General features: G+C 48.8%; 32 non-coding genes and 5 pseudogenes across 32 annotated transcripts; 33 read left to right on the top strand and 4 right to left on the bottom strand.

Moving 5' to 3' along the window:
• Positions 1–7,761: 7,761 nt before the first annotated feature.
• Positions 7,762–7,877, bottom strand: LOC135047484 (U5 spliceosomal RNA). The gene has a single exon (XR_010239519.1). It is a non-coding gene; the product is annotated as a U5 spliceosomal RNA (small nuclear RNA).
• Positions 7,878–8,151: 274 nt separating this feature from the next.
• On the bottom strand, positions 8,152–8,267 carry LOC135047482 (U5 spliceosomal RNA). Its single transcript, XR_010239517.1, has one exon. It is a non-coding gene; the product is annotated as a U5 spliceosomal RNA (small nuclear RNA).
• A 286-nt stretch (positions 8,268–8,553) lies between these two features.
• Positions 8,554–8,669, bottom strand: LOC135047479 (U5 spliceosomal RNA). The gene has a single exon (XR_010239514.1). It is a non-coding gene; the product is annotated as a U5 spliceosomal RNA (small nuclear RNA).
• A 270-nt stretch (positions 8,670–8,939) lies between these two features.
• On the bottom strand, positions 8,940–9,055 carry LOC135047480 (U5 spliceosomal RNA). Its single transcript, XR_010239515.1, has one exon. It is a non-coding gene; the product is annotated as a U5 spliceosomal RNA (small nuclear RNA).
• A 144-nt stretch (positions 9,056–9,199) lies between these two features.
• LOC135047470 (U1 spliceosomal RNA) lies at positions 9,200–9,362 on the top strand. Its single transcript, XR_010239507.1, has one exon. It is a non-coding gene; the product is annotated as a U1 spliceosomal RNA (small nuclear RNA).
• A 671-nt stretch (positions 9,363–10,033) lies between these two features.
• On the top strand, positions 10,034–10,197 carry LOC135047502 (U1 spliceosomal RNA). Its single transcript, XR_010239536.1, has one exon. It is a non-coding gene; the product is annotated as a U1 spliceosomal RNA (small nuclear RNA).
• Positions 10,198–10,349: 152 nt separating this feature from the next.
• Positions 10,350–10,512, top strand: LOC135047471 (U1 spliceosomal RNA). Its single transcript, XR_010239508.1, has one exon. It is a non-coding gene; the product is annotated as a U1 spliceosomal RNA (small nuclear RNA).
• Positions 10,513–11,173: 661 nt separating this feature from the next.
• LOC135047497 (U1 spliceosomal RNA) lies at positions 11,174–11,337 on the top strand. The gene has a single exon (XR_010239531.1). It is a non-coding gene; the product is annotated as a U1 spliceosomal RNA (small nuclear RNA).
• A 152-nt stretch (positions 11,338–11,489) lies between these two features.
• LOC135047468 (U1 spliceosomal RNA) lies at positions 11,490–11,652 on the top strand. Its single transcript, XR_010239505.1, has one exon. It is a non-coding gene; the product is annotated as a U1 spliceosomal RNA (small nuclear RNA).
• Positions 11,653–12,267: 615 nt separating this feature from the next.
• Positions 12,268–12,431, top strand: LOC135047504 (U1 spliceosomal RNA). Its single transcript, XR_010239538.1, has one exon. It is a non-coding gene; the product is annotated as a U1 spliceosomal RNA (small nuclear RNA).
• A 152-nt stretch (positions 12,432–12,583) lies between these two features.
• LOC135047465 (U1 spliceosomal RNA) lies at positions 12,584–12,719 on the top strand (annotated as a pseudogene).
• A 698-nt stretch (positions 12,720–13,417) lies between these two features.
• LOC135047495 (U1 spliceosomal RNA) lies at positions 13,418–13,581 on the top strand. The gene has a single exon (XR_010239529.1). It is a non-coding gene; the product is annotated as a U1 spliceosomal RNA (small nuclear RNA).
• Positions 13,582–13,733: 152 nt separating this feature from the next.
• Positions 13,734–13,896, top strand: LOC135047467 (U1 spliceosomal RNA). Its single transcript, XR_010239504.1, has one exon. It is a non-coding gene; the product is annotated as a U1 spliceosomal RNA (small nuclear RNA).
• A 672-nt stretch (positions 13,897–14,568) lies between these two features.
• LOC135047520 (U1 spliceosomal RNA) lies at positions 14,569–14,732 on the top strand. Its single transcript, XR_010239553.1, has one exon. It is a non-coding gene; the product is annotated as a U1 spliceosomal RNA (small nuclear RNA).
• A 153-nt stretch (positions 14,733–14,885) lies between these two features.
• On the top strand, positions 14,886–15,048 carry LOC135047456 (U1 spliceosomal RNA). The gene has a single exon (XR_010239498.1). It is a non-coding gene; the product is annotated as a U1 spliceosomal RNA (small nuclear RNA).
• A 671-nt stretch (positions 15,049–15,719) lies between these two features.
• On the top strand, positions 15,720–15,883 carry LOC135047507 (U1 spliceosomal RNA). The gene has a single exon (XR_010239540.1). It is a non-coding gene; the product is annotated as a U1 spliceosomal RNA (small nuclear RNA).
• Positions 15,884–16,035: 152 nt separating this feature from the next.
• LOC135047528 (U1 spliceosomal RNA) lies at positions 16,036–16,198 on the top strand. Its single transcript, XR_010239560.1, has one exon. It is a non-coding gene; the product is annotated as a U1 spliceosomal RNA (small nuclear RNA).
• Positions 16,199–16,869: 671 nt separating this feature from the next.
• Positions 16,870–17,032, top strand: LOC135047463 (U1 spliceosomal RNA). The gene has a single exon (XR_010239503.1). It is a non-coding gene; the product is annotated as a U1 spliceosomal RNA (small nuclear RNA).
• Positions 17,033–17,184: 152 nt separating this feature from the next.
• LOC135047466 (U1 spliceosomal RNA) lies at positions 17,185–17,336 on the top strand (annotated as a pseudogene).
• A 683-nt stretch (positions 17,337–18,019) lies between these two features.
• On the top strand, positions 18,020–18,183 carry LOC135047486 (U1 spliceosomal RNA). The gene has a single exon (XR_010239521.1). It is a non-coding gene; the product is annotated as a U1 spliceosomal RNA (small nuclear RNA).
• Positions 18,184–18,335: 152 nt separating this feature from the next.
• Positions 18,336–18,477, top strand: LOC135047462 (U1 spliceosomal RNA; annotated as a pseudogene).
• Positions 18,478–19,171: 694 nt separating this feature from the next.
• LOC135047508 (U1 spliceosomal RNA) lies at positions 19,172–19,335 on the top strand. The gene has a single exon (XR_010239541.1). It is a non-coding gene; the product is annotated as a U1 spliceosomal RNA (small nuclear RNA).
• A 152-nt stretch (positions 19,336–19,487) lies between these two features.
• Positions 19,488–19,650, top strand: LOC135047453 (U1 spliceosomal RNA). The gene has a single exon (XR_010239495.1). It is a non-coding gene; the product is annotated as a U1 spliceosomal RNA (small nuclear RNA).
• A 671-nt stretch (positions 19,651–20,321) lies between these two features.
• On the top strand, positions 20,322–20,485 carry LOC135047493 (U1 spliceosomal RNA). The gene has a single exon (XR_010239527.1). It is a non-coding gene; the product is annotated as a U1 spliceosomal RNA (small nuclear RNA).
• Positions 20,486–20,637: 152 nt separating this feature from the next.
• Positions 20,638–20,800, top strand: LOC135047451 (U1 spliceosomal RNA). The gene has a single exon (XR_010239492.1). It is a non-coding gene; the product is annotated as a U1 spliceosomal RNA (small nuclear RNA).
• A 671-nt stretch (positions 20,801–21,471) lies between these two features.
• LOC135047518 (U1 spliceosomal RNA) lies at positions 21,472–21,635 on the top strand. Its single transcript, XR_010239551.1, has one exon. It is a non-coding gene; the product is annotated as a U1 spliceosomal RNA (small nuclear RNA).
• A 153-nt stretch (positions 21,636–21,788) lies between these two features.
• LOC135047455 (U1 spliceosomal RNA) lies at positions 21,789–21,951 on the top strand. Its single transcript, XR_010239497.1, has one exon. It is a non-coding gene; the product is annotated as a U1 spliceosomal RNA (small nuclear RNA).
• Positions 21,952–22,622: 671 nt separating this feature from the next.
• Positions 22,623–22,786, top strand: LOC135047505 (U1 spliceosomal RNA). Its single transcript, XR_010239539.1, has one exon. It is a non-coding gene; the product is annotated as a U1 spliceosomal RNA (small nuclear RNA).
• Positions 22,787–22,938: 152 nt separating this feature from the next.
• On the top strand, positions 22,939–23,101 carry LOC135047527 (U1 spliceosomal RNA). The gene has a single exon (XR_010239559.1). It is a non-coding gene; the product is annotated as a U1 spliceosomal RNA (small nuclear RNA).
• A 671-nt stretch (positions 23,102–23,772) lies between these two features.
• On the top strand, positions 23,773–23,935 carry LOC135047452 (U1 spliceosomal RNA). Its single transcript, XR_010239493.1, has one exon. It is a non-coding gene; the product is annotated as a U1 spliceosomal RNA (small nuclear RNA).
• A 152-nt stretch (positions 23,936–24,087) lies between these two features.
• LOC135047535 (U1 spliceosomal RNA) lies at positions 24,088–24,239 on the top strand (annotated as a pseudogene).
• A 683-nt stretch (positions 24,240–24,922) lies between these two features.
• Positions 24,923–25,086, top strand: LOC135047475 (U1 spliceosomal RNA). The gene has a single exon (XR_010239510.1). It is a non-coding gene; the product is annotated as a U1 spliceosomal RNA (small nuclear RNA).
• Positions 25,087–25,238: 152 nt separating this feature from the next.
• Positions 25,239–25,380, top strand: LOC135047461 (U1 spliceosomal RNA; annotated as a pseudogene).
• A 694-nt stretch (positions 25,381–26,074) lies between these two features.
• On the top strand, positions 26,075–26,238 carry LOC135047496 (U1 spliceosomal RNA). The gene has a single exon (XR_010239530.1). It is a non-coding gene; the product is annotated as a U1 spliceosomal RNA (small nuclear RNA).
• A 152-nt stretch (positions 26,239–26,390) lies between these two features.
• LOC135047450 (U1 spliceosomal RNA) lies at positions 26,391–26,553 on the top strand. The gene has a single exon (XR_010239491.1). It is a non-coding gene; the product is annotated as a U1 spliceosomal RNA (small nuclear RNA).
• A 671-nt stretch (positions 26,554–27,224) lies between these two features.
• On the top strand, positions 27,225–27,388 carry LOC135047492 (U1 spliceosomal RNA). Its single transcript, XR_010239526.1, has one exon. It is a non-coding gene; the product is annotated as a U1 spliceosomal RNA (small nuclear RNA).
• A 152-nt stretch (positions 27,389–27,540) lies between these two features.
• On the top strand, positions 27,541–27,703 carry LOC135047449 (U1 spliceosomal RNA). The gene has a single exon (XR_010239490.1). It is a non-coding gene; the product is annotated as a U1 spliceosomal RNA (small nuclear RNA).
• Positions 27,704–27,934: the final 231 nt, after the last annotated feature.

Below are 27,934 nucleotides of genomic sequence, written 5' to 3'. Positions count from 1 at the left end.
TGTGTTTTGGATTCGGGTGTTTTTTTCCAAAAAACCTAAAAAACAGCTTAAATCATAGAATTTGGCGGTCATTTTGATCCCAAAGTATTATTAACCTCAAAAACCATAATTTCCACTCATTTTCAGTCTATTCTGAATACCTCACACCTCACAATATTATTTTTAGTCCTAAAATTTGCACCGAGGTCGCTGTGTGAGTAAGATAAGCGACCCTAGTGGCCGACACAAACACCGGGCCCATCTAGGAGTGGCACTGCAGTGTCACGCAGGATGGCCCTTCCAAAAAACCCTCCCCAAACAGCACATGACGCAAAGAAAAAAAGAGGCGCAATGAGGTAGCTGTGTGAGTAAGATTAGCGACCCTAGTGGCCGACACAAACACCGGGCCCATCTAGGAGTGGCACTGCAGTGTCACGCAGGATGTCCCTTCCAAAAAACCCTCCCCAAACAGCACATGACGCAAAGAAAAAAAGAGGCGCAATGAGGTAGCTGTGTGAGTAAGATAAGCGACCCTAGTGGCCGACACAAACACCGGGCCCATCTAGGAGTGTCACTGCAGTGTCACGCAGGATGTCCCTTCCAAAAAACCCTCCCCAAACAGCACATGACGCAAAGAAAAAAAGAGGCGCAATGAGGTAGCTGTGTGAGTAAGATAAGCGACCCTAGTGGCCGACACAAACACCGGGCCCATCTAGGAGTGGCACTGCAGTGTCACGCAGGATGTCCCTTCCAAAAAACCCTCCCCAAACAGCACATGACGCAAAGAAAAAGAAAAGAAAAAAGAGGTGCAAGATGGAATTGTCCTTGGGCCCTCCCACCCACCCTTATGTTGTATAAACAGGACATGCACACTTTAACCAACCCATCATTTCAGTGACAGGGTCTGCCACACGACTGTGACTGATATGACGGGTTGGTTTGGACCCCCACCAAAAAAGAAGCAATTAATCTCTCCTTGCACAAACTGGCTCTACAGAGGCAAGATGTCCACCTCATCATCATCCTCCGATATATCACCGTGTACATCCCCCTCCTCACAGATTATCAATTCGTCCCCACTGGAATCCACCATCTCAGCTCCCTGTGTACTTTGTGGAGGCAATTGCTGCTGGTCAATGTCTCCACGGAGGAATTGATTATAATTCATTTTAATGAACATCATCTTCTCCACATTTTCTGGATGTAACCTCGTACGCCGATTGCTGACAAGGTGAGCGGCGGCACTAAACACTCTTTCGGAGTACACACTTGTGGGAGGGCAACTTAGGTAGAATAAAGCCAGTTTGTGCAAGGGCCTCCAAATTGCCTCTTTTTCCTGCCAGTATAAGTACGGACTGTGTGACGTGCCTACTTGGATGCGGTCACTCATATAATCCTCCACCATTCTTTCAATGGGGAGAGAATCATATGCAGTGACAGTAGACGACATGTCCGTAATCGTTGTCAGGTCCTTCAGTCCGGACCAGATGTCAGCATCAGCAGTCGCTCCAGACTGCCCTGCATCACCGCCAGCGGGTGGGCTCGGAATTCTGAGCCTTTTCCTCGCACCCCCAGTTGCGGGAGAATGTGAAGGAGGAGATGTTGTTGACAGGTCGCGTTCCGCTTGACTTGACAATTTACTCACCAGCAGGTGTTTGAACCCCAGCAGACTTGTGTCTGCCGGAAAGAGAGATCCAAGGTAGGCTTTAAATCTAGGATCGAGCACGGTGGCCAAAATGTAGTGCTCTGATTTCAACAGATTGACCACCCGTGAATCCTTGCTAAGCGAATTAAGGGCTACATCCACAAGTCCCACATGCCTAGCGGAATCGCTCCGTGTTAGCTCCTCCTTCAATGTCTCCAGCTTCTTCTGCAAAAGCCTGATGAGGGGAATGACCTGACTCAGGCTGGCAGTGTCTGAACTGACTTCACGTGTGGCAAGTTCAAAGGGCATCAGAACCTTGCACAACGTTGAAATCATTCTCCACTGCGCTTGAGACAGGTGCATCCCACCTCCTATATCGTGCTCAATTGTATAGGCTTGAATGGCCTTTTGCTGCTCCTCCAACCTCTGAAGCATATACAGGGTTGAATTCCACCTCGTTACCACTTCTTGCTTCAGATGATGGCAGGGCAGGTTCAGTAGTTTTTGGTGGTGCTCCAGTTTTCTGTACGTGGTGCCTGTACGCCGAAAGTGTCCCGCAATTCTTCTGGCCACCGACAGCATCTCTTGCACGCCCCTGTCGTTTTTTAAAAAATTCTGCACCACCAAATTCAAGGTATGTGCAAAACATGGGACGTGCTGGAATTGGCCCAGATTTAATGCACACACAATATTGCTGGCGTTGTCCGATGCCACAAATCCACAGGAGAGTCCAATTGGGGTAAGCCATTCCGCGATGATCTTCCTCAGTTGCCGTAAGAGGTTTTCAGCTGTGTGCGTATTCTGGAAACCGGTGATACAAAGCGTAGCCTGCCTAGGAAAGAGTTGGCGTTTGCGAGATGCTGCTACTGGTGCCGCCGCTGCTGTTCTTGCGGCGGGAGTCCATACATCTACCCAGTGGGCTGTCACAGTCATATAGTCCTGACCCTGCCCTGCTCCACTTGTCCACATGTCCGTGGTTAAGTGGACATTGGGTACAACTGCATTTTTTAGGACACTGGTGAGTCTTTTTCTGACGTCCGTGTACATTCTCGGTATCGCCTGCCTAGAGAAGTGGAACCTAGATGGTATTTGGTAACGGGGGCACACTACCTCAAGAAATTGTCTAGTTCCCTGTGAACTAACGGCGGATACCGGACGCACGTCTAACACCAACATAGTTGTCAAGGCCTCAGTTATCCGCTTTGCAACAGGATGACTGCTGTGATATTTCATCTTCCTCGCAAAGGACTGTTGGACAGTCAATTGCTTGGTGGAAGTAGTAAAAGTGTGCTTACGACTTCCCTTCTGGGATGACCATCGACTCCCAGCAGCAACAACAGCAGCGCCAGCAGCAGTAGGCGTTACACGCAAGGATGCATCGGAGGAATCCCAGGCAGGAGAGGACTCGTCAGAATTGCCAGTGACATTGCCTGCAGGACTATTGGCATTCCTGGGGAAGGAGGAAATTGACACTGAGGGAGTTGGTGGGGTGGTTTGCGTGAGCTTGGTTACAAGAGGAAGGGATTTACTGGTCAGTGGACTGCTTCCGCTGTCACCCAAAGTTTTTGAACTTGTCACTGACTTATTATGAATGCGCTGCAGGTGACGTATAAGGGAGGATGTTCCGAGGTGGTTAACGTCCTTACCCCTACTTATTACAGCTTGACAAAGGGAACACACGGCTTGACACCTGTTGTCCGCATTTCTGGTGAAATACTTCCACACCGAAGAGCTGATTTTTTTGGTATTTTCACCAGGCATGTCAACGGCCATATTCCTACCACGGACAACAGGTGTCTCCCCGGGTGCCTGACTTAAACAAACCACCTCACCATCAGAATCCTCCTGGTCAATTTCCTCCCCAGCGCCAGCAACACCCATATCCTCCTCATCCTGGTGTACTTCAACACTGACATCTTCAATCTGACTATCAGGAACTGGACTGCGGGTGCTCCTTCCATCACTTGCAGGGGGCGTGCAAATGGTGGAAGGCGCATGCTCTTCACGTCCAGTGTTGGGAAGGTCAGGCATCGCAACCGACACAATTGGAGTCGGACTCTCCTTGTGGATTTGGGATTTCGAAGAACGCACAGTTCTTTGCGGTGCTACTGCTTTTGCCAGCTTTAGTCTTTTCATTTTTCTAGCGAGAGGCTGAGTGCTTCCATCCTCATGTGAAGCTGAACCACTAGCCATGAACATAGGCCAGGGCCTCAGCCGTTCCTTGCCACTCCGTGTGGTAAATGGCATATTGGCAAGTTTACGCTTCTCCTCCGACAATTTTATTTTAGGTTTTGGAGTCCTTTTTTTACTGATATTTGGTGTTTTGGATTTGACATGCTCTGTACTATGACATTGGGCATCGGCCTTGGCAGACGACGTTGCTGGCATTTCATCGTCTCGGCCATGACTAGTGGCAGCAGCTTCAGCACGAGGTGGAAGTGGATCTTGATCTTTCCCTAATTTTGGAACCTCAACATTTTTGTTCTCCATATTTTAATAGGCACAACTAAAAGGCACCTCAGGTAAACAATGGAGATGGATGGATTGGATACTAGTATACAATTATGGACGGGCTGCCGAGTGCCGACACAGAGGTAGCCACAGCCGTGAACTACCGCACTGTACTGTGTCTGCTGCTAATATATAGACTGGTTGATAAAGAGATAGTATACTCGTAACTAGTATGTATGTATAAAGAAAGAAAAAAAAACCACAGTTAGGTGGTATATACAATTATGGACGGGCTGCCGAGTGCCGACACAGAGGTAGCCACAGCCGTGAACTACCGCACTGTACTGTGTCTGCTGCTAATATATAGACTGGTTGATAAAGAGATAGTATACTCGTAACTAGTATGTATGTATAAAGAAAGAAAAAAAAACCACGGTTAGGTGGTATATACAATTATGGACGGGCTGCCGAGTGCCGACACAGAGGTAGCCACAGCCGTGAACTACCGCACTGTACTGTGTCTGCTGCTAATATATAGACTGGTTGATAAAGAGATAGTATACTCGTAACTAGTATGTATGTATAAAGAAAGAAAAAAAAACCACGGTTAGGTGGTATATACAATTATGGACGGGCTGCCGAGTGCCGACACAGAGGTAGCCACAGCCGTGAACTACCGCACTGTACTGTGTCTGCTGCTAATATAGACTGGTTGATAAAGAGATAGTATACTCGTAACTAGTATGACTATAAAGAAAGAAAAAAAAACCACGGTTAGGTGGTATATACAATTATGGACGGGCTGCCGAGTGCCGACACAGAGGTAGCCACAGCCGTGAACTACCGCACTGTACTGTGTCTGCTGCTAATATATAGACTGGTTGATAAAGAGATAGTATACTCGTAACTAGTATGTATGTATAAAGAAAGAAAAAAAAACCACGGTTAGGTGGTATATACAATTATGGACGGGCTGCCGAGTGCCGACACAGAGGTAGCCACAGCCGTGAACTACCGCACTGTACTGTGTCTGCTGCTAATATATAGACTGGTTGATAAAGAGATAGTATACTCATAACTAGTATGTATGTATAAAGAAAGAAAAAAAAACCACGGTTAGGTGGTATATACAATTATGGACGGGCTGCCGAGTGCCGACACAGAGGTAGCCACAGCCGTGAACTACCGCACTGTACTGTGTCTGCTGCTAATATATAGACTGGTTGATAAAGAGATAGTATACTCGTAACTAGTATGTATGTATAAAGAAAGAAAAAAAAACCACGGTTAGGTGGTATATACAATTATGGACGGGCTGCCGAGTGCCGACACAGAGGTAGCCACAGCCGTGAACTACCGCACTGTACTGTGTCTGCTGCTAATATAGACTGGTTGATAAAGAGATAGTATACTCGTAACTAGTATGTATGTATAAAGAAAGAAAAAAAAACCACGGTTAGGTGGTATATACAATTATGGACGGGCTGCCGAGTGCCGACACAGAGGTAGCCACAGCCGTGAACTACCGCACTGTACTGTGTCTGCTGCTAATATATAGACTGGTTGATAAAGAGATAGTATACTCGTAACTAGTATGTATGTATAAAGAAAGAAAAAAAAACCACGGTTAGGTGGTATATACAATTATGGACGGGCTGCCGAGTGCCGACACAGAGGTAGCCACAGCCGTGAACTACCGCACTGTACTGTGTCTGCTGCTAATATATAGACTGGTTGATAAAGAGATAGTATACTCGTAACTAGTATGTATGTATAAAGAAAGAAAAAAAAACCACGGTTAGGTGGTATATACAATTATGGACGGGCTGCCGAGTGCCGACACAGAGGTAGCCACAGCCGTGAACTACCGCACTGTACTGTGTCTGCTGCTAATATAGACTGGTTGATAAAGAGATAGTATACTCGTAACTAGTATGTATGTATAAAGAAAGGAAAAAAAACCACGGTTAGGTGGTATATACAATTATGGACGGGCTGCCGAGTGCCGACACAGAGGTAGCCACAGCCGTGAACTGCCGCACTGTACTGTGTCTGCTGCTAATATAGACTGGTTGATAAAGAGATAGTATACTCGTAACTAGTATGACTATAAAGAAAGAAAAAAAAAAACCACGGTTAGGTGGTATATACAATTATGGACGGGCTGCCGAGTGCCGACACAGAGGTAGCCACAGCCGTGAACTACCGCACTGTACTGTGTCTGCTGCTAATATAGACTGGTTGATAAAGAGATAGTATACTACTAATATTATATATACTGGTGGTCAGGTCACTGGTCACTAGTCACACTGGCAGTGGCACTCCTGCAGCAAAAGTGTGCACTGTTTAATTTTAATATAATATTATGTACTCCTGGCTCCTGCTATAACCTATAACTGGCACTGCAGTGCTCCCCAGTCTCCCCCACAATTATAAGCTGTGTGAGCTGAGCACAGTCAGATATATATATATACATTGATGCAGCACACTGGGCTGAGCAGTGCACACAGATATGGTATGTGACTGAGTCACTGTGTGTATCGTTTTTTTCAGGCAGAGAACGGATATATTAAATAAAACAAACAACTGCACTGTCTGGTGGTCACTGTGGTCGTCAGTCACTAAACTCTGCACTCTCTTCTACAGTATCACAGCCTCGGGTCAATCTCTCTCTCTCTCTCTCAACCCTAATCTAAATGGAGAGGACGCCAGCCACGTCCTCTCCCTATCAATCTCAATGCACGTGTGAAAATGGCGGCGACGCGCGGCTCCTTATATAGAATCCGAGTCTCGCGAGAATCCGACAGCGTCATGATGACGTTCGGGCGCGCTCGGGTTAACCGAGCAAGGCGGGAGGATCCGAGTCTGCTCGGACCCGTGAAAAAAACATGAAGTTCGTGCGGGTTCGGATTCAGAGAAACCGAACCCGCTCATCTCTAGTCCTTTCTACACTTTACCACTCTCCACCGGTATTATTATTTCTCCGCTCTCAAGTTCTACATTTCAGTTCATATTTCATCGCTCCCAAGTTCATTTATTATTTAACTGGTTCCAGCCAGTATCCACTACGTGCTAACAACAGTCAGGTTCCAGCCAGTATCCACAGCAGCTGTTTTATCTTCAGCAACCCAGCTTTTCCTGGAACACCAGCTGGCACAATCCTGGGTTATCTCCATTGCTACAGTCGGGCCTGGTAAGGACTTTCCATCTAGAAGATCATAAGAACTATCTCACACTACCAGTGCCCTGTGGCTCCTGCCATCCTGTAGTACCCAGGAACTGTATTTATTCTTTGCTGACTTTTACGTTTTCTTTTACTGCTGCTGTGTTGCGGAGTTGTCATAATAAACATCATTGACTTTTATCCAAGTTGTCGTGGTCACGCCTTCGGGCATTTATTATTTATGTTACTTACATGTCCAGGGGTCTGATACAACCTCCCAGGTTCCGGTACATCTCAGCCCCTACAACTGAGGCTGCCTCCCGTCAGCTCAGGCCCTCAGTTGTGACAGCTTCCCCTTGCTATAAACATGGTTTGTACTCTTTTCCATGTGCTCCCAGATCTTTCAAACAATTAGTGTGGTCAAGAAAGTTCTGTTTGAAAAGAAACAAACATTTACTGTCATTTCTATGCAAATGAGCTTACATTAAAGCACACTCGTTCTATCTTTAAACCGATAAAATAAAACCCCAATAAGATGGGGCATGCAAAAATTGAGATAAAACTCAGTTTTGCTCCTCTCCACGGAAATCTTTAGTAAAAGGCGAAAGATTTGTTCGTTCTGAAGAGAAACCACAGCATGACCAAGATTCTACCTGTCGCCTGAGTGCCATGCCAGCAGTCCTCATTCAGCTCAAAGTGAGCACCAACTTTGAAAGAAAGAAAGCAGATTTCTCACCAGGCTTCCCCTTGCTATAAACATGGTTTGTACTCTTTTCCATGTGCTCCCAGATCTTTCAAGCAATTAGTATAGTCAAGAAAGTTCTGTTTGAAAAGAAACAAACATTTACTGTCATTTCTATGCAAATGAGCTTACATTAAAGCACACTCGTTCTATCTTTAAACTGATAAAAGAAACCCCAATAAGACGGGGCATGCAAAAATTGAGATAAAACTCAGTTTTGCTCCTCTCCACGGAAATCTTTAGTAAAAGGCGAAAGATTTGTTCGTTCTGAAGAGAAACCAGAGCATGACCAAGATTCCACCTGTCGCCTGAGTGCCATGCCAGCAGTCCTCATTCAGCTCAAAGTGAGCACCCAATTTGAAAGAAAGAAAGCAGATTTCTCACCAGGCTTCCCCTTGCTATAAGCATGGTTTGTACTCTTTTCCATGTGCTCCCAGATCTTTCAAGCAATTAGTATGGTCAAGAAAGTTCTGCTTGAAAAGAAACAGGCATTTATTGTCATTGTTATGCAAATAAACTTACATTAAAGCTAACAAGAAAGCACACTCGTTCTGTCTTTAATCCGATAAAAGAAACCCCAATAATATGGGGCATGCAAAAATTGAGATAAAACTCAGTTTTGCTCCTCTCCACGGAAATCTTTAGTAAAAGGCGAAAGATTTGTTCGTTCTGAAGAGAAACCAGAGCATGACCAAGATTCCACCTGTCGCCTGAGTGCCGTGCCAGCAGTCCTCATTCAGATCAAAGTGAGCGCCCAATTTGAAAGAAAGCAGATTTCTCACCTGTCTTCTCCTTGCTATAAGCATGGTTTGTACTGTATTCCATGTGCTCCCAGATCTTTCAAGCAAGTAGCATGGTCAAGAAAGTTCTGTTTGAAAAGAAACAAACATTTACTGTCATTTCTATGCAAATGAGCTTACATTAAAGCACACTCATTCTATCTTTAAACCGATAAAAGAAACCCCAAAAAGATGGGGCATGCAAAAATTGAGATAAAACTCGGTTTTGCTCCTCTCCACGGAAATCTTTAGTAAAAGGCGAAAGATTTGTTCGTTCTGAAGAGAAACCAGAGCATGACCAAGATTTTTATCTGAAAATATGTGTTCTCCCTGCAGTTGTTGTCCCCAGATGAGAGTTCCCTTGTGCTGCCTCAGTTGAATCTCCTTTACTTGACAGGGGGATGCTCGAGCAGCGACCCTCCCCAGCTCTAGCCCAACTCCTACTTACCTGCCAGGTGAGATACTATGATCATGAAGGTGCTTCTCCCAGGGCAAGGCTCACCCATTGCACTCTGGGTGTGCTGCTTCTGCGTTTTCCCCAAATGTGGGAAACTTGACTGCATAATTTGTGTTTCCCCTGGTCGGCTCTCGTATAATTCAGATCTCTTTGTCTCAGGTCTCTCTCCAGCCTAGTTTGCTGTCTGTTTCCACTTCTCTTTTCTTGAGCCGCTCCCTTCTATGCCCTTGCGCACTATCCTGACTTCTCCCGTCTGCTTACTTCGTGCCTTCCAACGCACAATGCAAACTACAGGTAGTGCTGCAGGGCCCACACCCTTTTACTTGCCTTACAGAGCGTCTCTGGAGCAGTTACAGTGCCCAGCTGCTGCAAGAAATCAGCTTGAATGCTTCAGGGGCTGGGGCATAGCCAACATGAGCCCCACACCGAAGGAGGGTGGAGGTGTGTAATGCGAACTAGGGGTCATCCAAGCGCCGCAAAAGGCCGCCATGCCCTGCACGCCCCTTGTCTCTTTTCATATGCAGACGAGGGTTGAAGCCAACTTTGACCCACTGTTTGGATGACATCACCATATGCAAATCCATCTGCTGCAGGCCTTCCCCCAGGAATGCTTGCACTAGTTGTTGCATTTGGTTTGTTGTTTGGGGGTGCTTCAGTATTAGGCAGCCTTCTGCCCTCCCATGTTCATCTGAAAATATGTGATCTCCCTGCAGTTGTTGTCCCCAGATGAGAGTTCCCTTGTGCTGCCTCAGTTGAATCTCCTTTACTTGACAGAGATGTGCCTGAGCAGCGGCCCTCCCCAGCCCTATCCCAAATCATACTTATTTTGCATAGGCGATACCATGGTCATGAAGATTGTTCTCCCAGGGTGAGGTTCATTCATTGCATTCTGGGTATGCTGACCCCTGTGATTTCCCCAAATGTGGGAAACTCGACTGCATTATTTGTGGTAGTGGGGGACTGTGTTTGTGCTTTCCTCTGGTCAGCTCTGGTAAAAATCAGATTTCTTTATATCAGATCTTCCTCTAGCCTTGTTCTTCTTTCGAGAGTTCCCTTGTGCTGCCTCAGTTGGATCTCTTTCACTTGAGAGGGGGGTGCCCGAGCAGCGACCCTCCCCAGCTCTAGCCCAACTCCTACTTACCTGCCAGGTGAGATACTATGATCATGGAGGTGCTTCTCCCAGGGCAAGGCTCACCCATTGCACTCTGGTTGTGCTGCCCCTGCGATTTCCCCAAATGTGGGAAACTTGACTGCATAATTTGTGTTTCCCTTGGTCATCTCTCGTATAATTCAGATCTCTTTGTCTCAGGTCTCTCTCCAGCCTAGTTTGCTGTCTGTTTCCACTTCTCTTTTCTTGAGCCGCTCCCTTCTATGCCCTTGCGCACTATCCTGACTTTTCCCGTCTGCTTACTTCGTGCCTTCCAATGCACAATGCAAACTACAGGTAGTGCTGCAGGGCCCACACCCTTTTACTTGCCTTACAGAGCAGCTCTGGAGCAGTTACAGTGCCCAGCTGCTGCAAGAAATCAGCTTGAATGCTTCAGGGGCTGGGGCATAGCCAACATGAGCCCCACACCGAAGGAGGGTGGAGGTGTGTAATGCGAACTAGGGGTCATCCAAGCGCCGCAAAAGGCCGCCATGCCCTGCACGCCCCTTTTCTCTTTTCATATGCAGACGAGGGTTGAAGCCAACTTTGACCCACTGCTTGGATGGCATCACCATATGCAAATCCATCTGCTGCAGGCCTTCCCCCAGGAATGCTTGCACTAGTTGTTGCATTTGGTTTGTTGTTTGGGGGTGCTTCAGTATTAGGCCCTCCCATGTTCATCTGAAAATATGTGTTCTCCCTGCAGTTGTTGTCCCCAGATGAGAGTTCCCTTGTGCTGCCTCAGTTGAATCTCCTTTACTTGAAAGAGATGTGCCTGAGCAGCGGCCCTCCCAAGCCCTATCCCAAATCATACTTATTTTGCATAGGAGAGACCATGGTCTTGAAGATTGTTCTCCCAGGGTGAGGTTCATTCATTGCATTCTGGGTATGCTGACCCCTGTGATTTCCCCAAATGTGGGAAACTCAACTGCATTATTTGTGGTAGTGGGGGACTGTGTTTGTGCTTTCCTCTGGTCAGCTCTGGTAAAAGTCAGATTTCTTTGTTTCAGATCTTCCTCTAGCCTTGTTCTTCTTTCGAGAGTTCCCTTGTGCTGCCTCAGTTGGATCTCCTTCACTTGACAGGGGGGTGCCCGTGCAGCGACTCTCCCCAGCTCTAGCCCAACTTCTACTTACCTGCCAGGTGAGATACTATAATCATGAAGGTGCTTCTCCCAGGGCAAGGCTCACCCATTGCACTCTGGATGTGCTGCCCCTGCGATTTCCCCAAATGTGGGAAACTTGACTGCATAATTTGTGTTTCCCCTGGTCGGCTCTCGTATAATTCAGATCTCTTTGTCTCAGGTCTCTCTCCAGCCTAGTTTGCTGTCTGTTTCCACTTCTCTTTTCTTAAGTGCCTTCCAATGCACAATGCAAACTACAGGTAGTGCTGCAGGGCCCACACCCTTTTACTTGCCGTACAGAGCAGCTCTGGAGCTGTTACAGTGCCCAGCTGCTGCAAGAAATCAGCTTGAATGCTTCAGGGGCTGGGGCATAGCAAACATGAGCCCCACACCGAAGGAGGGTGGGGGTGTTTAATGCGAACTAAGGGTCATCCAAGCGCCGCAAAAGGCCGCCATGCCCTGCATACCCCTTTTCTTTTTTCATATGCAGATAAGGGTTCCAGCCAACTTTGGCCCACTGCTTGGATGACATCACCGTATGCAAATCCGTCTTCTGCAGAACTTCCCCCAGGAATGCTTGTACTAGTTGTTGCATTTGGTTTGTTGTTTGGGGGTGCTTCAGTATTAGGCAGCCTTCTGCCCTCCCATGTTCATCTGAAAATATGTGTTCTCCCTGCAGTTGTTGTCCCCAGATGGGAGTTCCCTTGTGCTGCCTCAGTTGAATCTCCTTTACTTGACAGAGATGTGCCTGAGCAGCGGCCCTCCCCAGCCCTATCCCAAATCATACTTATTTTGCATAGGAGATACCATGGACATGAAGATTGTTCTCCGAGGGTGAGGTTCATTCATTGCATTTTGGGTATGCTGACCCCTGTGATTTCCCCAAATGTGGGAAACTCGACTGCATTATTTGTGGTAGTGGGGGACTGTGTTTGTGCTTTCCTCTGGTCAGCTCTGGTAAAAATCAGATTTCTTTATATCAGATCTTCCTCTAGCCTTGTTCTTCTTTCGAGAGTTCCCTTGTGCTGCCTCAGTTGGATCTCTTTCACTTGAGAGGGGGGTGCCCGAGCAGCGACCCTCCCCAGCTCTAGCCCAACTCCTACTTACCTGCCAGGTGAGATACTATGATCATGAAGGTGCTTCTCCCAGGGCAAGGCTCACCCATTGCACTCTGGTTGTGCTGCCCCTGCGATTTCCCCAAATGTGGGAAACTTGACTGCATAATTTGTGTTTCCCTTGGTCATCTCTCGTATAATTCAGAACTCTTTGTCTCAGGTCTCTCTCCAGCCTAGTTTGCTGTCTGTTTCCACTTCTCTTTTCTTGAGCCGCTCCCTTCTATGCCCTTGCGCACTATCCTGACTTTTCCCGTCTGCTTACTTCGTGCCTTCCAACGCACAATGCAAACTACAGGTAGTGCTGCAGGGCCCACACCCTTTTACTTGCCTTACAGAGCAGCTCTGGAGCAGTTACAGTGCCCAGCTGCTGCAAGAAATCAGCTTGAATGCTTCAGGGGCTGGGGCATAGCCAACATGAGCCCCACACCGAAGGAGGGTGGAGGTGTGTAATGCGAACTAGGGGTCATCCAAGCGCCGCAAAAGGCCGCCATGCCCTGCACGCCCCTTTTCTCTTTTCATATGCAGACGAGGGTTGAAGCCAACTTTGACCCACTGCTTGGATGGCATCACCATATGCAAATCCATCTGCTGCAGGCCTTCCCCCAGGAATGCTTGCACTAGTTGTTGCATTTGGTTTGTTGTTTGGGGGTGCTTCAGTATTAGGCAGCCTTCTGCCCTCCCATGTTCATCTGAAAATATGTGTTCTCCCTGCAGTTGTTGTCCCCAGATGAGAGTTCCCTTGTGCTGCCTCAGCTGAATCTCCTTTACTTGACAGAGATGTGCCTGAGCAGCGGCCCTCCCCAGCCCTATCCCAAATCATACTTATTTTGCATAGGAGAGACCATGGTCTTGAAGATTGTTCTCCCAGGGTGAGGTTCATTCATTGCATTCTGGGTATGCTGACCCCTGTGATTTCCCCAAATGTGGGAAACTCAACTGCATTATTTGTGGTAGTGGGGGACTGTGTTTGTGCTTTCCTCTGGTCAGCTCTGGTAAAAGTCAGATTTCTTTGTTTCAGATCTTCCTCTAGCCTTGTTCTTCTTTCGAGAGTTCCCTTGTGCTGCCTCAGTTGGATCTCCTTCACTTGACAGGGGGATGCCCGTGCAGCGACTCTCCCCAGCTCTAGCCCAACTTCTACTTACCTGCCAGGTGAGATACTATAATCATGAAGGTGCTTCTCCCAGGGCAAGGCTCACCCATTGCACTCTGGATGTGCTGCCCCTGCGATTTCCCCAAATGTGGGAAACTTGACTGCATAATTTGTGTTTCCCCTGGTCGGCTCTCGTATAATTCAGATCTCTTTGTCTCAGGTCTCTCTCCAGCCTAGTTTGCTGTCTGTTTCCACTTCTCTTTTCTTAAGCCGCTCCATTCTATGGCCTTGCGCACTATCCTTACTTCTCCCGTCTGCTTACTTTGTGCCTTCCAATGCACAATGCAAACTACAGGTAGTGCTGCAGGGCCCACACCCTTTTACTTGCCGTACAGAGCAGCTCTGGAGCAGTTACAGTGCCCAGCTACTGCAAGAAATCAGCTTGAATGCTTCAGGGGCTGGGGCATAGCCAACATGAGCCCCACACCGAAGGAGGGTGGAGGTGTTTAATGCGAACTAGGGGTCATCCAAGTGCCGCAAAAGGCCGCCATGCCCTGCACGCCCCTTTTCTCTTTTCATATGCAGACGAGGGTTGAAGCCAACTTTGACCCACTGCTTTGGATGACATCACCATATGCAAATCCATCTGCTGCAGGCCTTCCCCCAGGAATGCTTGCACTAGTTGTTGCATTTGGTTTGTTGTTTGGGGGTGCTTCAGTATTAGGCAGCCTTCTGCCCTCCCATGTTCATCTGAAAATATGTGTTCTCCCTGCAGTTGTTGTCCCCAGATGAGAGTTCCCTTATGCTGCCTCAGTTGAATCTCCTTTACTTGACAGAGATGTGCCTGAGCAGCGGCCCTCCCCAGCCCTATCCCAAATCATACTTATTTTGCATAGGAGAGACCATGGTCATGAAGATTATTCTCCCAGTGTGAGGTTCATTCATTGCATTCTGGGTATGCTGACCCCTGTGATTTCCCCAAATGTGGGAAACTCGACAGCATTAATTGTGGTAGTGGGGGACTGTGTTTGTGTTTTCCTCTGGTCAGCTCTGTTAAAAGTCAGATTTCTTTGTCTCAGATCTTCCTCTAGCCTTGTTCTTCTTTCGAGAATTCCCTTGTGCTGCCTCAGTTGGATCTCCTTCACTTGACAGGGGGGGTACCCGAGCAGCGACCCTCCCCAGCTCTAGCCCAACTCCTACTTACCTGCCAGGTGAGATACTATGATCACGTAGGTGCTTCTCCCAGGGCAAGGCTCACCCATTGCACTCTGGGTGTGCTGCTCCTGCGATTTCCCCAAATGTGGGAAACTTGACTGCATAATTTGTGTTTCCCCTGGTCGGCTCTCGTATAATTCAGATCTCTTTGTCTCAGGTCTCTCTCCAGCCTAGTTTGCTGTCTGTTTCCACTTCTCTTTTCTTAAGCCGCTCCATTCTATGGCCTTGCGCACTATCCTTACTTCTCCCGTCTGCTTACTTTGTGCCTTCCAATGCACAATGCAAACTACAGGTAGTGCTGCAGGGCCCACACCCTTTTACTTGCCGTACAGAGCAGCTCTGGAGCTGTTACAGTGCCAAGCTGCTGCAAGAAATCAGCTTGAATGCTTCAGGGGCTGGGGCATGGCCAACATGAGCCCCACACCGAAGGAGGGTGGGGGTGTTTAATGCGAACTAAGGGTCATCCAAGCGCCGCAAAAGGCCGCCATGCCCTGCATACCCCTTTTCTCTTTTCATATGCAGATGAGGGTTCCAGCCAACTTTGGCCCACTGCTTGGATGACATCACCGTATGCAAATCCGTCTTCTGCAGACCTTCCCCCAGGAATGCTTGTACTAGTTGTTGCATTTGGTTTGTTGTTTGGGCGTGCTTCAGTATTAGGCAGCCTTCTGCCCTCCCATGTTCATCTGAAAATATGTGTTCTCCCTGCAGTTGTTGTCCCCAGATGAGAGTTCCCTTGTGCTGCCTCAGTTGAATCTCCTTTACTTGACAGAGATGTGCCTGAGCAGCGGCCCTCCCCAGCCCTATCCCAAATCATACTTATTTTGCATAGGAGATACCATGGTCATAAAGATTGTTCTCCCAGGGTGAGGTTCATTCATTGCATTCTGGGTATGCTGACCCCTGTGATTTCCCCAAATGTGGGAAACTCAACTGCATTATTTGTGGTAGTGGGGGACTGTTTTTGTGTTTTCCTCTGGTCAGCTCTGGTAAAAGTCAGATTTCTTTGTCTCAGATCTTACTCTAGCCTTGTTCTTCTTTCGAGAGTTCCATTGTGCTGCCTCAGTTTGATCTCCTTCACTTGACAGGGTGGTACCCGAGCAGCGACCCTCCCCAGCTCTAGCCCAACTCCTACATACCTGCCAGGTGAGATACTATGATCATGAAGGTGCTTCTCCCAGGGCAAGGCTCACCCATTGCACTCTGGGTGTGCTGCTCCTGCGATTTCCCCAAATGTGGGAAACTTGACTGCATAATTTGTGTTTCCCCTGGTCGGCGCTCGTATAATTCAGATCTCTTTGTCTCAGGTCTCTCTCCAGCCTAGTTTGCTGTCTGTTTCCACTTCTGTTTTCTTGAGCCGCTCCCTTCTATGCCCTTGCGCACTATCCTGACTTCTCCCGTCTGCTTACTTTGTGCCTTCCAACGCACAATGCGAACTACAGGTAGTGCTGCAGGGCCCACACCCTTTTACTTGCCGTACAGAGCAGCTCTGGAGCTGTTACAGTGCCCAGCTGCTGCAAGAAATCAGCTTGAATGCTTCAGGGGCTGGGGCATAGCCAACATGAGCCCCACACCGAAGGAGGGTGGAGGTATTTAATGCGAACTAGGGGTCATCCAAGCACCGCAAAAGGCCGCCATGCCCTGCATAACCCTTTTCTCTTTTCATATGCAGATGAGGGTTCCAGCCAACTTTGGCCCACTGCTTGGATGACATCACCGTATGCAAATCCGTCTTCTGCAGACCTTCTCCCAGGAATGCTTGCACTAGTTGTTACATTTGGTTTGTTGTTTGGGGGTGCTTCAGTATTAGGCAGCCTTCTGCCCTCCCATGTTCATCTGAAAATATGTGTTCTCCCTGCAGTTGTTGTCCCCAGATGAGAGTTCCCTTGTGCTGCCTCAGTTGAATCTCCTTTACTTGACAGAGATGTGCCTGAGCAGCGGCCCTCCCCAGCCCTATCCCAAATCATACTTATTTTGCATAGGAGATACCATGGTCATGAAGATTGTTCTCCCAGGGTGAGGTTCATTCATTGCATTCTGGGTATGCTGACCCCTGTGATTTCCCCAAATTGGGAAACTCGACTGCATTATTTGTGGTAGTGGGGGACTGTGTTTGTGCTTTCCTCTGGTCAGCTCTGGTAAAATACAGATTTCTTTGTCTCAGATCTTCCTCTAGCCTTGTTCTTTTTTCGAGAGTTTCCTTGTGCTGCCTCAGTTGGATCTCCTTCACTTGACAGGGGGGTGCCCGAGCAGCGACCCTCCCCAGCTCTAGCCCAACTCCTACTTACCTGCCAGGTGAGATACTATGATCAGGAAGGTGCTTCTCCCAGGGCAAGGCTCACCCATTGCACTCTGGGTGTGCTGCTCCTACGATTTCCCCAAATGTGGGACACTTGACTGCACAATTTGTGTTTCCTCTAGTTGGCTACTCGTATAATTCAGATCTCTTTGTCTCAGGTCTCTCTCCAGCCTAGTTTGCTGTCTGTTTCCACTTCTCTTTTCTTGAGCCCCTGCCTTCTATGCCCTTGTGCACTCTCCTGACTTCTCCTGTCTGCTTACTTTGTGCCTTCCAACGCACAATGCGAACTACAGGTAGTGCTGCAGGGCCCACACCCTTTTACTTGCCTTACAGAGCAGCTCTGGAGCTGTTACAGTGCCCAGCTGCTGCAAGAAATCAGCTTGAATACTTCAGGGGCTGGGGCATAGCCAACATGAGCCCCACACCGAAGGAGAATGGAGGTGTTTAATGCGAACTAGGGGTCATCCAAGCACCGCAAAAGGCCGCCATGCCCTGCATAACCCTTTTCTCTTTTCATATGCAGATGAGGGTTCCAGCCAACTTTGGCCCACTGCTTGGATGACATCACCGTATGCAAATCCGTCTTCTGCAGACCTTCTCCCAGGAATGCTTTTACTAGTTGTTGCATTTGGTTTGTTGTTTGGGGGTGCTTCAGTATTAGGCAGCCTTCTGCCCTCCCATGTTCATCTGAAAATATGTGTTCTCCCTGCAGTTGTTGTCCCCAGATGAGAGTTCCCTTGTGCTGCCTCAGTTGAATCTCCTTTACTTGACAGAGATGTGCCTGAGCAGCGGCCCTCCCCAGCCCTATCCCAAATCATACTTATTTTGCATAGGAGATACCATGGTCATGAAGATTGTTCTCCCAGGGTTAGGTTCATTCATTGCATTCTGGGTATGCTGACCCCTGTGATTTCCCCAAATGTGGGAAACTCAACTGCATTATTTGTGGTAGTGGGGGACTGTGTTTGTGCTTTCCTCTGGTCAGCTCTGGTAAAAGTCAGATTTCTTTGTCTCAGATCTTCCTCTAGCCTTGTTCTTCTTTCGAGAGTTCCCTTGTGCTGCCTCAGTTGGATCTCCTTCACTTGACAGGGGGGTGCCCGAGCAGCGACCCTCCCCAGCTCTAGCCCAACTCCTACTTACCTGCCAGGTGAGATACTATGATCATGTAGGTGCTTCTCCCAGGGCAAGGCTCACCCATTGCACTCTGGGTGTGCTGCCCCTGCGATTTCCCCAAATGTGGGAAACTTGACTGCATAATTTGTGTTTCCCCTGGTCGGCTCTCATATAATTCAGATCTCTTTGTCTCAGGTCTCTCTCCAGCCTAGTTTGCTGTCTGTTTCCACTTCTTTTTTCTTGAGCCCCTCCCTTCTATACCCTTGTGGACTCTCCTGACTTCTCCTCCTGTCTGCTTACTTTGTGCCTTCCAACGCACAATGCAAACTACAGGTAGTGCTGCAGGGCCCACACCCTTTTACTTGCCTTTCAGAGCAGCTCTGGAGCTGTTACAGTGCCCAGCTGCTGCAAGAAATCAGCTTGAATGCTTCAGGGGCTGGGGCATAGCCAACATGAGCCCCACACCGACGGAGGGTGGAGGTGTTTAATGCGAACTAAGGGTCATCCAAGCACCGCAAAAGGCCGCCATGCCCTGCATACCCCTTTTCTCTTTTCATATGCAGATGAGGGTTCCAGCCAACTTTGGCCCACTGCTTGGATGACATCACCGTATGCAAATCCGTCTTCTGCAGACCTTCCCCCAGGAATGCTTGTACTAGTTGTTGCATTTGGTTTGTTGTTTGGGGTGCTTCAGTATTAGGCAGCCTTCTGCTCTCCCATGTTTATCTGAAAATATGTGTTCTCCCTGCAGTTGTTGTCCCCAGATGAGAGTTCCCTTGTGCTGCCTCAGTTGAATCTCCTTTACTTGACAGAGATGTGCCTGAGCAGCGGCCCTCCCCAGCCCTATCCCAAATCATACTTATTTTGCATAGGAGATACCATGGTCATGAAGATTGTTCTCCCAGGGTGAGGTTCATTCATTGCATTCTGGGTATGCTGACCCCTGTGATTTCCCCAAATGTGGGAAACTCGACTGCATTATTTGTGGTAGTGGGGGACTGTGTTTGTGCTTTCCTCTGGTCAGCTCTGGTAAAAGTCAGATTTCTTTGTCTCAGATCTTCCTCTTGCCTTGTTCTTTTTTTGAGAGTTTCCTTGTGCTGCCTCAGTTGAATCTCCTTCACTTGACAGGGGGGTGCCCGAGCAGCGACCCTCCCCAGCTCAAGCCCAACTCCTACTTACCTGCCAGGTGAGATACTATGATCAGGAAGGTGCTTCTCCCAGGGCAAGGCTCACCCATTGCACTCTGGGTGTGCTGCTCCTACGATTTCCCCAAATGTGGGAAACTTGACTGCATAATTTGTGTTTCCCTTGGTCATCTCTCGTATAATTCAGATCTCTTTGTCTCAGGTCTCTCTCCAGCCTAGTTTGCTGTCTGTTTCCACTTCTCTTTTCTTGAGCCGCTCCCTTCTATGCCCTTGCGCACTATCCTGACTTCTCCCGTCTGCTTACTTCGTGCCTTCCAACGCACAATGCAAACTACAGGTAGTGCTGCAGGGCCCACACCCTTTTACTTGCCTTACAGAGCAGCTCTGGAGCAGTTACAGTGCCCAGCTGCTGCAAGAAATCAGCTTGAATGCTTCAGGGGCTGGGGCATAGCCAACATGAGCCCCACACCGAAGGAGGGTGGAGGTGTGTAATGCGAACTAGGGGTCATCCTAGCGCCGCAAAAGGCCGCCATGCCCTGCACGCCCCTTTTCTCTTTTCATATGCAGACGAGGGTTGAAGCCAACTTTGACCCACTGCTTGGATGGCATCACCATATGCAAATCCATCTGCTGCATGCCTTCTCCCAGGAATGCTTGCACTAGTTGTTGCATTTGGTTTGTTGTTTGGGGATGCTTCAGTATTAGGCAGCCTTCTGCCCTCCCATGTTCATCTGAAAATATGTGTTCTCCCTGCAGTTGTTGTCCCCAGATGAGAGTTCCCTTGTGCTGCCTCAGTTGAATCTCCTTTACTTGACAGAGATGTGCCTGAGCAGCGGCCCTCCCCAGCCCTATCACAAATCATACTTATTTTGCATAGGAGATACCATTATCATGAAGATTGTTCTCCCAGGGTGAGGTTCATTCATTGCATTCTGGGTATGCTGACCCCTGTGATTTCCCCAAATGTGGGAAACTCGACTGCATTATTTGTGGTAGTGGGGGACTGTGTTTGTGCTTTCCTCTGGTCAGCTCTGGTAAAAGTCAGATTTCTTTGTCTCAGATCTTCCTCTAGCCTTGTTCTTTTTTCGAGAGTTTCCTTGTGCTGCCTCAGTTGGATCTCCTTCACTTGGCAGGGGGGTGCCCGAACAGCGACCCTCCCCAGCTCTAGCCCAACTCCTACTTACCTGCCAGGTGAGATACTATGATCAGGAAGGTGCTTCTCCCAGGGCAAGGCTCACCCATTGCACTCTGGGTGTGCTGCTCCTACGATTTCCCCAAATGTGGGAAACTTGACTGCATAATTTGTGTTTCCCTTGGTCATCTCTCGTATAATTCAGATCTCTTTGTCTCAGGTCTCTCTCCAGCCTAGTTTGCTGTCTGTTTCCACTTCTCTTTTCTTGAGCCGCTCCCTTCTATGCCCTTGCGCACTATCCTGACTTCTCCCGTCTGCTTACTTCGTGCCTTCCAACGCACAATGCAAACTACAGGTAGTGCTGCAGGGCCCACACCCTTTTACTTGCCTTACAGAGCAGCTCTGGAGCTGTTACAGTGCCCAGCTGCTGCAAGAAATCAGCTTGAATGCTTCAGTGGCTGGGGCATAGCCAACATGAGCCCCACACCGAAGGAGGGTGGAGGTGTTTAATGCGAACTAGGGGTCATCCAAGCACCGCAAAAGGCCGCCATGCCCTGCACACCCCTTTTTTATTTTCATATGCAGACGAGGGTTGAAGCCAACTTTGACCCACTGCTTGGATGACATCACCATATGCAAATCCATCTGTGGCAGGCCTTCCCCCAGGAATGCTTGCACTAGTTGTTGCATTTGGTTTGTTGTTTGGGGGTGCTTCAGTATTAGGCAGCCTTCTGCCCTCCCATGTTCATCTGAAAATATGTGTTCTCCCTGCAGTTGTTGTCCCCAGATGAGAGTTCCCTTATGCTGCCTCAGTTGAATCTCCTTTACTTGACAGAGATGTGCCTGAGCAGCGGCCCTCCCCAGCCCTATCCCAAATCATACTTATTTTGCATAGGAGAGACCATGGTCATGAAGATTATTCTCCCAGTGTGAGGTTCATTCATTGCATTCTGGGTATGCTGACCCCTGTGATTTCCCCAAATGTGGGAAACTCGACAGCATTAATTGTGGTAGTGGGGGACTGTGTTTGTGTTTTCCTCTGGTCAGCTCTGGTAAAAGTCAGATTTCTTTGTCTCAGATCTTCCTCTAGCCTTGTTCTTCTTTCGAGAATTCCCTTGTGCTGCCTCAGTTGGATCTCCTTCACTTGACAGGGGGGGTACCCGAGCAGCGACCCTCCCCAGCTCTAGCCCAACTCCTACTTACCTGCCAGGTGAGATACTATGATCACGTAGGTGCTTCTCCCAGGGCAAGGCTCACCCATTGCACTCTGGGTGTGCTGCTCCTGCGATTTCCCCAAATGTGGGAAACTTGACTGCATAATTTGTGTTTCCCCTGGTCGGCTCTCGTATAATTCAGATCTCTTTGTCTCAGGTCTCTCTCCAGCCTAGTTTGCTGTCTGTTTCCACTTCTCTTTTCTTAAGCCGCTCCATTCTATGGCCTTGCGCACTATCCTTACTTCTCCCGTCTGCTTACTTTGTGCCTTCCAATGCACAATGCAAACTACAGGTAGTGCTGCAGGGCCCACACCCTTTTACTTGCCGTACAGAGCAGCTCTGGAGCTGTTACAGTGCCAAGCTGCTGCAAGAAATCAGCTTGAATGCTTCAGGGGCTGGGGCATGGCCAACATGAGCCCCACACCGAAGGAGGGTGGGGGTGTTTAATGCGAACTAAGGGTCATCCAAGCGCCGCAAAAGGCCGCCATGCCCTGCATACCCCTTTTCTCTTTTCATATGCAGATGAGGGTTCCAGCCAACTTTGGCCCACTGCTTGGATGACATCACCGTATGCAAATCCGTCTTCTGCAGACCTTCCCCCAGGAATGCTTGTACTAGTTGTTGCATTTGGTTTGTTGTTTGGGCATGCTTCAGTATTAGGCAGCCTTCTGCCCTCCCATGTTCATCTGAAAATATGTGTTCTCCCTGCAGTTGTTGTCCCCAGATGAGAGTTCCCTTGTGCTGCCTCAGTTGAATCTCCTTTACTTGACAGAGATGTGCCTGAGCAGCGGCCCTCCCCAGCCCTATCCCAAATCATACTTATTTTGCATAGGAGATACCATGGTCATAAAGATTGTTCTCCCAGGGTGAGGTTCATTCATTGCATTCTGGGTATGCTGACCCCTGTGATTTCCCCAAATGTGGGAAACTCAACTGCATTATTTGTGGTAGTGGGGGACTGTTTTTGTGTTTTCCTCTGGTCAGCTCTGGTAAAAGTCAGATTTCTTTGTCTCAGATCTTACTCTAGCCTTGTTCTTCTTTCGAGAGTTCCATTGTGCTGCCTCAGTTTGATCTCCTTCACTTGACAGGGTGGTACCCGAGCAGCGACCCTCCCCAGCTCTAGCCCAACTCCTACATACCTGCCAGGTGAGATACTATGATCATGAAGGTGCTTCTCCCAGGGCAAGGCTCACCCATTGCACTCTGGGTGTGCTGCTCCTGCGATTTCCCCAAATGTGGGAAACTTGACTGCATAATTTGTGTTTCCCCTGGTCGGCGCTCGTATAATTCAGATCTCTTTGTCTCAGGTCTCTCTCCAGCCTAGTTTGCTGTCTGTTTCCACTTCTGTTTTCTTGAGCCGCTCCCTTCTATGCCCTTGCGCACTATCCTGACTTCTCCCGTCTGCTTACTTTGTGCCTTCCAACGCACAATGCGAACTACAGGTAGTGCTGCAGGGCCCACACCCTTTTACTTGCCGTACAGAGCAGCTCTGGAGCTGTTACAGTGCCCAGCTGCTGCAAGAAATCAGCTTGAATGCTTCAGGGGCTGGGGCATAGCCAACATGAGCCCCACACCGAAGGAGGGTGGAGGTATTTAATGCGAACTAGGGGTCATCCAAGCACCGCAAAAGGCCGCCATGCCCTGCATAACCCTTTTCTCTTTTCATATGCAGATGAGGGTTCCAGCCAACTTTGGCCCACTGCTTGGATGACATCACCGTATGCAAATCCGTCTTCTGCAGACCTTCTCCCAGGAATGCTTGCACTAGTTGTTACATTTGGTTTGTTGTTTGGGGGTGCTTCAGTATTAGGCAGCCTTCTGCCCTCCCATGTTCATCTGAAAATATGTGTTCTCCCTGCAGTTGTTGTCCCCAGATGAGAGTTCCCTTGTGCTGCCTCAGTTGAATCTCCTTTACTTGACAGAGATGTGCCTGAGCAGCGGCCCTCCCCAGCCCTATCCCAAATCATACTTATTTTGCATAGGAGATACCATGGTCATGAAGATTGTTCTCCCAGGGTGAGGTTCATTCATTGCATTCTGGGTATGCTGACCCCTGTGATTTCCCCAAATTGGGAAACTCGACTGCATTATTTGTGGTAGTGGGGGACTGTGTTTGTGCTTTCCTCTGGTCAGCTCTGGTAAAATACAGATTTCTTTGTCTCAGATCTTCCTCTAGCCTTGTTCTTTTTTCGAGAGTTTCCTTGTGCTGCCTCAGTTGGATCTCCTTCACTTGACAGGGGGGTGCCCGAGCAGCGACCCTCCCCAGCTCTAGCCCAACTCCTACTTACCTGCCAGGTGAGATACTATGATCAGGAAGGTGCTTCTCCCAGGGCAAGGCTCACCCATTGCACTCTGGGTGTGCTGCTCCTACGATTTCCCCAAATGTGGGACACTTGACTGCATAATTTGTGTTTCCTCTAGTTGGCTACTCGTATAATTCAGATCTCTTTGTCTCAGGTCTCTCTCCAGCCTAGTTTGCTGTCTGTTTCCACTTCTCTTTTCTTGAGCCCCTGCCTTCTATGCCCTTGTGCACTCTCCTGACTTCTCCTGTCTGCTTACTTTGTGCCTTCCAACGCACAATGCGAACTACAGGTAGTGCTGCAGGGCCCACACCCTTTTACTTGCCTTACAGAGCAGCTCTGGAGCTGTTACAGTGCCCAGCTGCTGCAAGAAATCAGCTTGAATACTTCAGGGGCTGGGGCATAGCCAACATGAGCCCCACACCGAAGGAGAATGGAGGTGTTTAATGCGAACTAGGGGTCATCCAAGCACCGCAAAAGGCCGCCATGCCCTGCATAACCCTTTTCTCTTTTCATATGCAGATGAGGGTTCCAGCCAACTTTGGCCCACTGCTTGGATGACATCACCGTATGCAAATCCGTCTTCTGCAGACCTTCTCCCAGGAATGCTTTTACTAGTTGTTGCATTTGGTTTGTTGTTTGGGGGTGCTTCAGTATTAGGCAGCCTTCTGCCCTCCCATGTTCATCTGAAAATATGTGTTCTCCCTGCAGTTGTTGTCCCCAGATGAGAGTTCCCTTGTGCTGCCTCAGTTGAATCTCCTTTACTTGACAGAGATGTGCCTGAGCAGCGGCCCTCCCCAGCCCTATCCCAAATCATACTTATTTTGCATAGGAGATACCATGGTCATGAAGATTGTTCTCCCAGGGTTAGGTTCATTCATTGCATTCTGGGTATGCTGACCCCTGTGATTTCCCCAAATGTGGGAAACTCAACTGCATTATTTGTGGTAGTGGGGGACTGTGTTTGTGCTTTCCTCTGGTCAGCTCTGGTAAAAGTCAGATTTCTTTGTCTCAGATCTTCCTCTAGCCTTGTTCTTCTTTCGAGAGTTCCCTTGTGCTGCCTCAGTTGGATCTCCTTCACTTGACAGGGGGGTGCCCGAGCAGCGACCCTCCCCAGCTCTAGCCCAACTCCTACTTACCTGCCAGGTGAGATACTATGATCATGTAGGTGCTTCTCCCAGGGCAAGGCTCACCCATTGCACTCTGGGTGTGCTGCCCCTGCGATTTCCCCAAATGTGGGAAACTTGACTGCATAATTTGTGTTTCCCCTGGTCGGCTCTCATATAATTCAGATCTCTTTGTCTCAGGTCTCTCTCCAGCCTAGTTTGCTGTCTGTTTCCACTTCTTTTTTCTTGAGCCCCTCCCTTCTATACCCTTGTGGACTCTCCTGACTTCTCCTCCTGTCTGCTTACTTTGTGCCTTCCAACGCACAATGCAAACTACAGGTAGTGCTGCAGGGCCCACACCCTTTTACTTGCCTTTCAGAGCAGCTCTGGAGCTGTTACAGTGCCCAGCTGCTGCAAGAAATCAGCTTGAATGCTTCAGGGGCTGGGGCATAGCCAACATGAGCCCCACACCGACGGAGGGTGGAGGTGTTTAATGCGAACTAAGGGTCATCCAAGCGCCGCAAAAGGCCGCCATGCCCTGCATACCCCTTTTCTCTTTTCATATGCAGATGAGGGTTCCAGCCAACTTTGGCCCACTGCTTGGATGACATCACCGTATGCAAATCCGTCGTCTGCAGACCTTCCCCCAGGAATGCTTGTACTAGTTGTTGCATTTGGTTTGTTGTTTGGGGTGCTTCAGTATTAGGCAGCCTTCTGCTCTCCCATGTTTATCTGAAAATATGTGTTCTCCCTGCAGTTGTTGTCCCCAGATGAGAGTTCCCTTGTGCTGCCTCAGTTGAATCTCCTTTACTTGACAGAGATGTGCCTGAGCAGCGGCCCTCCCCAGCCCTATCCCAAATCATACTTATTTTGCATAGGAGATACCATGGTCATGAAGATTGTTCTCCCAGGGTGAGGTTCATTCATTGCATTCTGGGTATGCTGACCCCTGTGATTTCCCCAAATGTGGGAAACTCGACTGCATTATTTGTGGTAGTGGGGGACTGTGTTTGTGCTTTCCTCTGGTCAGCTCTGGTAAAAGTCAGATTTCTTTGTCTCAGATCTTCCTCTAGCCTTGTTCTTTTTTTGAGAGTTTCCTTGTGCTGCCTCAGTTGAATCTCCTTCACTTGACAGGGGGGTGCCCGAGCAGCGACCCTCCCCAGCTCAAGCCCAACTCCTACTTACCTGCCAGGTGAGATACTATGATCAGGAAGGTGCTTCTCCCAGGGCAAGGCTCACCCATTGCACTCTGGGTGTGCTGCTCCTACGATTTCCCCAAATGTGGGAAACTTGACTGCATAATTTGTGTTTCCCTTGGTCATCTCTCGTATAATTCAGATCTCTTTGTCTCAGGTCTCTCTCCAGCCTAGTTTGCTGTCTGTTTCCACTTCTCTTTTCTTGAGCCGCTCCCTTCTATGCCCTTGCGCACTATCCTGACTTCTCCCGTCTGCTTACTTCGTGCCTTCCAACGCACAATGCAAACTACAGGTAGTGCTGCAGGGCCCACACCCTTTTACTTGCCTTACAGAACAGCTCTGGAGCAGTTACAGTGCCCAGCTGCTGCAAGAAATCAGCTTGAATGCTTCAGGGGCTGGGGCATAGCCAACATGAGCCCCACACCGAAGGAGGGTGGAGGTGTGTAATGCGAACTAGGGGTCATCCAAGCGCCGCAAAAGGCCGCCATGCCCTGCACGCCCCTTTTCTCTTTTCAGATGCAGACGAGGGTTGAAGCCAACTTTGACCCACTGCTTGGATGGCATCACCATATGCAAATCCATCTGCTGCATGCCTTCTCCCAGGAATGCTTGCACTAGTTGTTGCATTTGGTTTGTTGTTTGGGGGTGCTTCAGTATTAGGCAGCCTTCTGCCCTCCCATGTTCATCTGAAAATATGTGTTCTCCCTGCAGTTGTTGTCCCCAGATGAGAGTTCCCTTGTGCTGCCTCAGTTGAATCTCCTTTACTTGACAGAGATGTGCCTGAGCAGCGGCCCTCCCCAGCCCTATCACAAATCATACTTATTTTGCATAGGAGATACCATTATCATGAAGATTGTTCTCCCAGGGTGAGGTTCATTCATTGCATTCTGGGTATGCTGACCCCTGTGATTTCCCCAAATGTGGGAAACTCGACTGCATTATTTGTGGTAGTGGGGGACTGTGTTTGTGCTTTCCTCTGGTCAGCTCTGGTAAAAGTCAGATTTCTTTGTCTCAGATCTTCCTCTAGCCTTGTTCTTTTTTCGAGAGTTTCCTTGTGCTGCCTCAGTTGGATCTCCTTCACTTGGCAGGGGGGTGCCCGAACAGCGACCCTCCCCAGCTCTAGCCCAACTCCTACTTACCTGCCAGGTGAGATACTATGATCAGGAAGGTGCTTCTCCCAGGGCAAGGCTCACCCATTGCACTCTGGGTGTGCTGCTCCTACGATTTCCCCAAATGTGGGAAACTTGACTGCATAATTTGTGTTTCCCTTGGTCATCTCTCGTATAATTCAGATCTCTTTGTCTCAGGTCTCTCTCCAGCCTAGTTTGCTGTCTGTTTCCACTTCTCTTTTCTTGAGCCGCTCCCTTCTATGCCCTTGCGCACTATCCTGACTTCTCCCGTCTGCTTACTTCGTGCCTTCCAACGCACAATGCAAACTACAGGTAGTGCTGCAGGGCCCACACCCTTTTACTTGCCTTACAGAGCAGCTCTGGAGCTGTTACAGTGCCCAGCTGCTGCAAGAAAT

This window comes from Pseudophryne corroboree, unplaced genomic scaffold (assembly GCF_028390025.1).
Source record: "Pseudophryne corroboree isolate aPseCor3 unplaced genomic scaffold, aPseCor3.hap2 scaffold_934, whole genome shotgun sequence".
NCBI classification, from domain to species: domain Eukaryota; kingdom Metazoa; phylum Chordata; class Amphibia; order Anura; family Myobatrachidae; genus Pseudophryne; species Pseudophryne corroboree.
The sequence above is the reverse complement of the archived record's forward strand: the minus strand, read 5'-3'. Positions and strand labels throughout refer to the sequence as shown.